This window comes from Opisthocomus hoazin, chromosome 31 (assembly GCF_030867145.1).
Source record: "Opisthocomus hoazin isolate bOpiHoa1 chromosome 31, bOpiHoa1.hap1, whole genome shotgun sequence".
NCBI classification, from domain to species: domain Eukaryota; kingdom Metazoa; phylum Chordata; class Aves; order Opisthocomiformes; family Opisthocomidae; genus Opisthocomus; species Opisthocomus hoazin.
In genome coordinates, this window is record NC_134444.1 from 5,271,800 (window position 1) to 5,280,848 (window position 9,049).

A 9,049-nucleotide genomic window follows, 5' to 3' on the forward strand; every position below is an offset into this window, starting at 1 on the left:
TTCAAAAAAGAAATTCAAAGGGAACAAGATGAGGTTCTTCTACTTCAGAAACAGTTCAAGAAGAAGCTGAGACAATGTGGGACCACTGTTGTATTTAGTAAGAGTAGGTCTTTTTTGATCTGAGATACTGTATGTCCTGTCAGCCTCAGTTACCACCAGCAAGGTCTCCCAGGCCTTTGTGCTTTGAGGCAGGACTCTGGAGAAGAACAACCAGCAGTGGATGTGGATCAAGCCAGGGGTTATTTGAGAAAACTACACCCTTACCAGTCCATGGGAGTGGAGGGGTTGCATCCAAGGGTGCTGAGAGAGTGTTTTTTTCACCAAGAGGTGCTTGGCTGTTAAGATGCCAGTAAGAAGGGCACACAGACTCTGTAACATATCTTTGAAAACAATGTTCTGTAGATCTGACACTATAAGGAGAGTATCACAAAGGGGATCCTATGTCCTTTGAGATGGTAGGAACCCCAGGAGATGCAGCATTGAATGGGCTTTCCCCTTGAATGTAGAAAACCATGGACGACCCCTCCACAGAAAACAGCATTCTGTTTTGGTCATTCAAGCTGCTACAGGATTTTCTTACAAGGAAACATCTCTATTCATCATCTCTACAATTCAAAGATAAACCACTTTTTCTTGAGAACTTCTTCATGCACTGTCAGATGCAGGCAAGTCCATGCTGGAGGTCATAATGTCCAGTGCAGAGTGGGAGCTGCCTGCAGGCTCCTGAGTGACGATATGCTGCTGAGGTTGTCCTGTGGCCAAGGGATTTGTGCTGCACAGCACAGGTTTGAAGGCCACGCTGTACGTGCAGCACAACGCAGCGCAGCACTAACTCCTTGATGTATAATGGTCTGCTGGTCAGGATCAGTGCTCTAGTTTCCCCATGAGAAGACTGCACTACGCTAAGGTACCACAGCTGAGGTGCTGAGGCCCAAATGTGCCCTGCCAGGAGCAGCCCCATGGCTTCTCATGTCACTGTGACATTTTTGGATTACTGGAGACATAGTGGGACAGCTTGCTGATAGAAGGTCATGCAAGAAGCAGGTAATGCTCAGGGCATTACTTGCAGACTCAAGATGGGGGAGGGAACAGGAACTTGGCTAAAAGACATGCCAGATTTTGAAGAAGTAAGGTCCATTCAAGCAAGTTTGATGCCGTTGTGACACTGACTGTGAATAAGTTCATGTAAGGCCTTTACCCGAGTTCTAACCAGTAACCTTAATGTCTAACCCTACCCCAAAATGCTATCCCTGACACTGAAGAGAATCCACGACTCCAATCCCTCATCTCAAAATTTACTTCTAAACCAAAGTCCAAAAACATAAACTCTCATCCATGTTTTTACCCTATTGATCGCCCTAACCCCTTGCCCCCAGCCTAGCACTAGAATATTGGCCTTAAACCTAGCCCTTATCCCAGCCCTAAACAAAACCCTGATCCACAAAGGTAGCCCACACCCTAACACTAACCAGGCAGCCTCAGCAGAACACCAAGCCTGATCTATAAACATTTGCCTCGTCCATAACCATGAAAGGCGAGCTCTAATCTCTAAACCTCAACCTGAACACCTAACCCTGAAGCTCTTTTCTCCCATTCTCTAGACGCTTTTAGCATCCACCCTATCTTAACCTGGACTTAAGGATGTCTGGCCCCTTGGAAGCATGGGGATCATGAGGTCCCAGGCTCTTCCCTGTTGTGCATTGATGGGAGGATGAGGTCCAATGGACATCAACTAAAACAAGACAGGAAGAACTTTCTTTCCACCAGGAGAATCAAGCACTGGAGAAAATTTCCCAGAGAGCTTGTGTCGTGTCTGTCCTTGGCGCTTATCAATCCAAAAATGCACAAAGGCCTGAGCAACCTGCTCTGACCCCATAGCTGACCATAGTTGACCCTGCTGTCAGCAGGAGGATGGCTGGTTTTTCTTCTGGTTTTTCTTCTTTTCCCCACTTACAGTTTCTTCCCCTTGACCATCCTTGTACCTTCCCATGCAAACAGCCCATGTCTTTTCCCTTTCCTGCCCAACCCATGTTTGGTTTCATTGTACCTTTGTTTAGGGTTTCTGAGCTTTGTCACCATGGGAATCCCTACCTTGACCTGCAATTCCATTAAACTAATACCTCCTTCTATTATCTGTAGTTTCCTGCAGTTCCTCATTGTCTTGTCAAAGGCACCACGGATCTGGTGGGCCATCTGTCCAAATACATTAGAAGCTGCCAAAACAGAGATTCCCCACTAGAGGACCTTGAGAAACCCTGGGACATGGCAATAGAAGCCTCATGAAGTTTTACAAGCAGAAGTTGTGAGTCCTTCTTTGGGGGCAGAACAACCCCTGACAGGAGGGCAGGCTGGGACTTGAGAATCTCAAAAACGACCTGGAGAAGAAGGGGCTGGGCATTACGAGAGATACTGTACAAGCGAGTGGTGCATGCTCAAAGTTAATAAGGCCAGCTGCATACAGGGCTGCATTATGAGGAGCATGGCCACCCAGACAACAGAATTATCATCCACCTCAACTCAGCATTGGTGTGGCCATATCTGGACTAGTGAGTCTAGCTTTGGGAATCTCCAGTCTAGAGGAACAGGGAGGAATTGGAGAGGTTCTAAAGGAGATGTGTCAGGATGGGCTTCAAGGCCTCTGTGGAGAGGCTGAGCACCCTGGGCATCTTTCACTTGATGAAGTGGAGGCTCAGGGCAATACAGGAGCACCCTGCAACTGTGTGAAGGGCAATTTCAGAGATGATGATGTTTTTCTTGGTAGCGGGAGGATAGGGAAACCTCCACAAAGTGCAGCTTGGAAGGTTCAGACAGGAGGTGAGGAAAAAGAAATCACAGTCAAAGGGTAGCCATGTGGTGCAAGAGGTCACCCAGAGTGAGTCTGGATCATCCCATGGCTTTGTGTTTCCAGCTAGGTGGGAAAAAAAGATGGGTGTCTGCAGCCTGAAGGGAAAGATGTACAGGCACAGGACAGAGTAGGACAGCCTGCAGTAGAGATGGCCGAGAGCTCTAACAAGACTAAAAGGCTCAAGAGGACTGAGGACTATTTCCCCTTGGCCAGGGCAGTTGTCCCTACCGTTGAGGCCTACCAGGAGAAAATATCTTTTAAGGCTCTGGACTTGTTTCCCCTGCTTGGGGAGGCCAGGAGGTGTCACAGAATTTTCCTACACTTACTCTCTCACCCCACTGACCCCAGAAAGAGCCCTGAGACTCAAGTGAGGGACAGGATCTGCCTTCCCTGGGCCTGGGGGTCAGGGCTTGACCTTTCTCTTCCATAAACAAACACAAGGCTTTTCTCAGCATTACAGCCACCTGCACAGTGCCTTTGCCTGCCTGCAATCACAGCCTCCAATTATCTGCTCTAACGAGTCCCTGGGGAGCCTTTGCCAGTAATGGCCCTCAGTGGGGCCCATTAATGCTTCCAGGTACTTTGAGTTTTACTCCTGACTTCCTGAGCAGCTTATGCTATCTTCTCTCAGTACTTGAGGTTCATGAGCTCACCACCAAATACACCATGGGGCTCATTAAAATACAGAAAGCCCTGAAGACCCATGTCTGTTCCTGTAATAATCTTCCAGTCTTCAAGACCTGAACAGCTAATTGGAGTAATTGTGTAGTTAAGGAGGAAGATTTCACAGTATGTCTAATAAAAATGACTTATGATATTAAAGGATAATTTCTCTTACTGTCCAGTTTAGTGAAGACATGATAGAAGCATTCTCCAAGTAATAATGACCCAGAGTGCGTCCTCAGGAGATCTGGACAGGTAGGAAAAGCAGTTCCTTGAGGTCTGACACTGTATGGAAGACCTTACTCCTCAACTCCCGTAGCCCTGTCATTGGCCACCTGGGAATTACATCAGTGGTCCTTGCCTCAGACTTCTCCACTGAAGCCTGCAGCTGGATGTTACAGCTCCATTGCATCATCTCCCACCTGCTCTCCTTCGAGAACTGCCTGCACACAGGCACAGCAGAATTTTTCCCTCTTTGAAAGCAAAAAAGTTTAAAGCATGATCAGTTTTCATAAAGAACAAAACACACTCTGTGACCATATGCGAAGTACAAGCTGCCTCTAATGAGGTCACCTTTCTTCAAGGGATAATCTTATGAGAAATTTTGTAGATAGGGAAATAAAAAAATTGATATAAACATAATGAAAGAGCTGGCTAAGGAGACAATTAGTCCTATGAAAGACAGGAAAGCTTTTAACTCCCTGAAGATCAAAAGAGCAGCAGCTGTGAAGCTGACAGGAATCTGAAGGAACAAACCATAGAATTGTAAAATGTCTCAAAATTGTTAAACAGGACTTCATCTTGTGACCCCATGTTCACTGTTCTTGAGGATTACATTGTCCTTCACATGCCTTTCAACAGCACCCAGAGTCACACAACCATAAAAATATCTGAAGTTGGAAGGGGCCCATGAGGATCATCAATCCCAGATTTATGCTCCTCGCAGGACTACCTAACACTAAACCACACGACAGAGCATCATCCAGATGCTGTCTGAACTCTGACAGTCTTGGTACTGTGACCACTTCCCTGGGGAGCCTGTTCCAGTGATCGTCAACCCTCTTTGTGAAGAACCTTTTCCTAACATCCAATCTGAAATTCCCCTGACACAGCCTCATTCCATTTCCTCATGTCTTGTCGCTGCTCACCAGAGAATGGAGATCAGCACCTCTGCCTCTGCTACTCCCCTTAAGGAAGCTGTAGACTGCAGTGAGGTCACACCTCAGCTTTCTCTTCTCCAGTGTGAACAAGCCAGGTAACCTCAGCCCATCCTCCCAAATCTTGCCCTCACAATCCTTCACCATCTCTGTCCCTCTCCTCTGGACACATTCCAAGAGTTTGATGCCCTTCATGTATTGAGGCACCCAAATCTGCACCCAGTGCCGGAGGCGGGGCCGCCCCAGTGCAGTGCAGAGTGGGACAATCGCCTGCCCCAACCGGCTGGGGATGCTGTGCTTGACTCAGCCCAGGACATGGTCGGGCCCTTTGGCTGCCAGGGCACACTGGGGACTCCTGTTCAACTGGCCATCAACCCAAACCCCCAGATCTCTTTCTGCGGGGCTACTCTGCAGCCTCTCACCCCCCACTTCATACACCTGACCAGGACTACCTCATCCCAGGTGGAGAATGCGGGACTTGTTCTTGTTAAATTTCATCTGGCTGGGGAATGCCCAACTCTCCAGTCTCTCCAGATCTCTCTGTAAGGCCTCTCTGCCCTTGAGGGAGTCCACAGCTCTTCCTAACTCAGTACTGTCAGCACATTTACCTAATGTACATTCAATTCCTGCATCCAGATCATTTAGAAAAACAGGAAAGAGCACTGGCTGTGGAATGGAGCCCTGGTGAACCCCACCGGTGGCTGGCCACCCACCTGATGGAACCCCATTTACTATAACCCTTTGAGCCTGACCTGTCAGCCAGTTGCTCACCCATTTCACGATGGACTTGTCTAGCTGTATACTGGACAGTTTATCCAGAAGGATACTGTGAAAGACAGTATCAAAAGCTTTGCTAAAATGCAAACCCACCTCATCTACTGGCTTGCCTTGGTCAGCTAAATAGGTGACCTTGTCATAAAAGGAAATCACATTGGTGAAGCACTCTTTCCCTTTTTGAACCTGTGCTGGCTATGATGTATGATGGTGTCCAGTTCTGAGATCCCCAGTACAAGAGAGAGAGTCCAGTCAAGGGCTACAAAGGGCACGTCTCTTGTGAGGATAGCTTGAGAGACCTGGGACTGTTCAGCCTGGGGAAGAGAAGGAACTTCACAGCTGTTCTTACTCCAGTGTGGGTAATGCCACAGGGCACTGTCCTTCAGAGGTGCTCCTGCTCTGGTGTGGGTGACTTGTCACATTCCCTACAGGGATGGACTTGTTCTGGTGTGGGCTTATCGAAAGGCAGCCGCCCCCTCAGTTGATCTACCTCCAATGTGAACTTATCCACAGGCCACCATCCATTTGGCTGCAATTCATAATGGAGTTTTAGCAAGTTCCCTCGCTGCCCTCAAGCCTACTCACTGGTGGGAGAAGAGTGGAAAAAAAGAAGAGCCGGTGAGGTGCTCTGCAGGACTTCATACTTTACAACCAAGGAAGAACTGCTCAGAGGTGTAGTGGTCGGAAATGAGAAAGTAGTATGTAGAATCCTGAGAGAAGGGACCAAGGCCAAGAATAGGACTTCAGGAGATGAGGCTTTGGCCTGCTGGGTGACCTGCTTGGAAGAATCCCATGGAATACAGCCCTGCAAAGGAGAGACGTGCAGAGTGCTCGTGGATGGCTAAGGGTCTCCTCCTCAAGCTCCAGACTGGTCCACCCCCACATGCAGAAAGACAGGAAAAGATGTCAGGAGGAAGGCATGGATTAGAAATGAAGTCTTGACAAAAAAACAACTATGAAGAGGAAGCACAGGGAAGGTGGAAGCTGGCAGTCTTCCAGGATCAAGGGATGTGTGCTTCTGTGGGAAACGGTATAACCTGAGACAGAACAGCACAGCACTGTCTCATGACCCCGAAGGATCAGTGCATCCTGTTCCTCCCTTTCTATTCCCATGGGATAAGCTGTTTTCACACATCCAGCTGCAGAAGTTCCTGGAAAATCGCAACCGTGAACTGGCATCCACAAAGCCATGAATCCAAAGCTGGTTTGCTCTAGTAACTGTTGAATTAGTATATAAGGTATTCATTTGAGCAATGAAATGTTTCTGATCGAGCACAAATTGGTGTCCGTGCAATCATTCACCACAAATGCACCCGAACATGGACTATGGAGATATTCGGACTTGAAGATACTCGGAATTCAAGATCATTATCAGTGGTGAACCACAGCTGAGAACAAGGGGGAAGATGTATGCACACGTGCACACACAGAAGAGGAGTCATCACCCTTCTCTGGAACAATTAAGGTGAGCAGCTGCGGAAATTATAAGATGGGACAGTCAGCTACAAAGGAGCAAAAGCTCCATCAAGAGATTTTATGGAGAATTTTGAAAGAAAAAGGCTTTGCAGTGTCAGTTACAAAGTTGGTCAAATTGCTAGTTTGAATAAGAGACTATTGACTGTGGTACCCTTCTTCAGGTTCATATGATAGTTTGTTGTGGGCAAAAGTAAGGGAGGAATTGCAGAAGAAACAGGACTTGCAGCTCGAAGTCCCTGAGGAAATCATTATGACTTGGAAAACAGCGTATACAGCTTTAAATGCTCTAAAACCCACAGAAACTATCTTACAAGCAGCTGCTGCCCCTCCTCCGTTCTTGCAAAATCAGGAACAGAATGATCTGCAGTCTTTTGAAATATTTAGTTCTGCATACGATGAAACCCCTAACCCAACACAGGGCATGCGGGGGGTAGATCTGCCAGAATCTGAAGATCCTTTTGATCTCGGGGAAATAGACCCCGAGGATGGACCTGATTTATACCCACCGCTAACTCTGGTGAAGGTTACGGCAACCCCTGCCCCCACAGCAGATGAAATTTTACAGGCACAACAACAAAAGTCAATATCACGTAGGTCACTTCTTAACCCCCCTCCATTTTCTTCTAAACCTCTCCCTTCTGCTCCTACACACGCCCTCTTTGGCTCCTACACAGCCTCAGACTCCTACAGGACCACTGAATGTTGTCGGACATATTGTTAGATAAATGTAGGACTGATGTGTTCTGCAAAGGAGATCTTTCTATCCTTCAAGCTATGCTTGTAGTATATAAGCCTAACCAAGCCCCAGAGCATGCTTGTTTACCATACGAGGTTATCATGGAAGTTTGGAAATCCATACGAGAATATGGTCTCCAGGCTTTGTTTACTATGAACTTTGTACAGGCTACAGGAGAATCTTTTGCCATGACCCCTCCTGACTGGCGATCAGTACTCAGAACGGTTCTACCATCTGCACAATGTACCTTCTGGGCACCAGAATATAAGGAACTTGTACAAGTTATGGAGAGAATTTCTGCTGGATTAGGTATTGGAGAAAACGAGTTGCTGGGTCAAGAAAATTACGCCACGGGGGCAGTGCAAGCGGCGCTACCAAGAGCGGTATTTACCCAAGCCGCAGATTTAACGCTCAAGCCCTTGCGAAAGGTGCCAGATCTTGGCCGGCAAGAAATGTCTTTCATACCAATTTGACAGGGATCTCAGGAACCCTATGTTCGGTTTTTAGATCGGTTACAAACTGCTATTATGAGGCAAGTTGAACAGGAGGAAGTGCCTGACGTTTTGCTATTTCAGCTTGCAATTGAAAATGCAAATACAGACTGTAAAAGAGCAATTGATCCTGTACGTAATTCAACAAAAGCGATTGCTGATCTCGTAAGGGTCTGTCAAAACGTCGGATCGGAACAACATAAAGCAGAAATGCTCGCCAGTGCCCTAGCTCAGCGGATGGTAGTGGCACGGGCCACATTTAAATGCTTTCAGTGCGGCCAAGAGGGGCATATAAAGCAGCATTGTCCCAAGAATAGTAAACAGAACTGAAATATCAGACAACCACCTACACAGCTGTGCCCAGAGTACAAAAGGGAGTATCACTGGGCAAATCAATGTTACTCAAAATTTGATAAGCAAGGAAATCTGATCCAGGGAAACGGGAAGTGGGGCACAAGACCCGGCGCCCCGAAAAAGCACAACAGGGTCCCTCTACAACAGTCGGCGTACCCAACCTGGGATCAAAGCAGCGTGAATTCCAGCATAAAACCGTTCAGTCCCTCCGACACAGCACAGCCCACAGTGCCGGGCTGGATCTGGCCACAGCAACAACTGCCACAATAACAGATGGATCAGTAAACCTTATATCTACTGGGGTATACGGCCCCCTACCGCACAACGTGTGTGGTCTATTAATTGGATGTGCTTCAACCACCAAGTCAGGACATTTCGTACTACCCAGAGTTATCGATTCTGATTTTAATGGAGAAATTAAAATAAAGATCTGGACTGCAAATCCTCCCTGTACTATCCCAAAAGGGGAGCACATTGCACAGTTGATTCTATTACCGTACCATGCAGTAAAGACACTCTTCCAGTATGATTTCCTGTTGCCTGCCTGTCAGTT